Raw genomic sequence first — 1,793 nt, forward strand, 5'->3', positions numbered from 1 at the left:
AAAAAAACACCTTCTTCAAGGTATTTATTAATTACAAAGGGAAAGACAGTAATTTTACAGTAGAGAAATTTAGCAGAACCAAGTGGTAAAGGTTAATATCACCAATAATACATCTCAGTCTCATGCATTGTGAACACAACATTTCATGGTATTCTCACTTAACATATATAACCTCGTTTCAATTGTGAGAAAACATCAGGCCAACTCAAACTGAAAGACATTTGACAAAATATACTTTTAAAAAATAACTAAGGTTGGGAAAGACAAGGAAAAACTGAGAAATTATTATAGACCTCTGGGGACTGAGGACAACTAAGAACTAAAGGTAACGTGAAATCCTGGATAAGATCCTATGAAAGAAAAAGGACACTGGTGGGAAATTAGTGGCATGTTTGGCTAAGGTCTTCAGTTTAGCTAGAAGTATTACACCAAGGTTAAGGTCCTGCCTCTGAAGACTGTGGTTATAGAAGACGCTAACATTAGGGGAAGCTGGGTGAAGGATATATTCTGGTGTGTTTCCTAACAGTCTAAATTTAGTTCTATGTAACATATTTTGAAAATTTCTTTGCCATCTAAAGCTGTGTAAAGTTGGGTAACTAAGAATGGAAAGAAACAGGTGTCATTGAAGGTAGAGAGCAGGGTACCCGCTGTGTTGCTGTTAAAGTTGTTGAATAGTGGTGGGGCTCAAGTATGAGAAAACAATAAGTTTCTTAATACTGTCCTCAGACCTAGAAAGATTACCCACCCAGAAAGGCAGTACTAGACCCTGAGGTCTAATCTGCAAGGGTAGGGGCTTTACTGCTAAGATCACTCATGAACTTAGCCATTGCAAAGAAGGGGCTAGGCTTGATACATTAAAAGCTTTCTCTCAAACTCACTGATTGGATAAACTGTTCTATTCCTCTGGAGGTAAGTGAGAGAGCCAGAAAGAGGTCAGTTATGCTACACCATACATTTCCTTCCATGTGGATGGAAATATCAAGCACTGGGAATAAGTGATTCCTGCAAGTTCCTCACCTAAAAAACTTTCTGGGCCAGTGTTTTTTTGTTTGTTTAGTAGAGGAAGATTTTATACTATGAATTCCACATGTTTATTGCTTATATGACTATTCAGATCTTCTGTTTCTTCTTGAGTCAATTTTAGCAAGTTATGTCATTTTTATTCACTTTCTTTTTTTCATCAATATTTTCAAATATATTGTAATAGAAAACAACTTCCCCTGCCCCTTCTCTGGAAGCAAGAGTGGCCTTCTGGGTCCTGGGGCATCTTCTTCTATTTTTTGCCACATATTTACCCTGGCTATTCCAGTCCCTACATGGGTGACAAGCTGTGGCTTACCCTCACAGACAAGGAGAAAGCTTCTAGTGAGAGAAAGGATTGGAGAACTGGGAGCTCCCAACATCTGGGGACTCTCCTCAAAGACTCCTAACCCATATTCTGATGAGCATATACCGATAGAAAATGAAGAACACTATTTCAGCCTCTACTTCAAATGAGGAAAGAGGAAGAGAAAAAGGAACAAGAAGGAGGAGAGGCAACAGCAGCCACAGTCCAAATGTTCAAAATAAAGGTCCAGGTAAAAAAAGAAATGGACAAAATCACAAATGACGATGACTCTTAATTCTGAAATAAATGCTATTGATGGAGAAAGCAAAGAGAAAGCCAAGAAAAAGGGGGGGGGGGGAAAGAAACATAGACTGTAGAAATAAAAGGAAAAAAAGTCTAAGAAGAGTAAGAAAGAGGACAGGGACTCAAGCTATAAAGATTCACAGTAAGAGCTTTTGGAGAATTC

This window comes from Saccopteryx leptura, chromosome 2 (genome assembly GCF_036850995.1).
Source record: "Saccopteryx leptura isolate mSacLep1 chromosome 2, mSacLep1_pri_phased_curated, whole genome shotgun sequence".
In the NCBI taxonomy this organism is placed as follows: domain Eukaryota; kingdom Metazoa; phylum Chordata; class Mammalia; order Chiroptera; family Emballonuridae; genus Saccopteryx; species Saccopteryx leptura.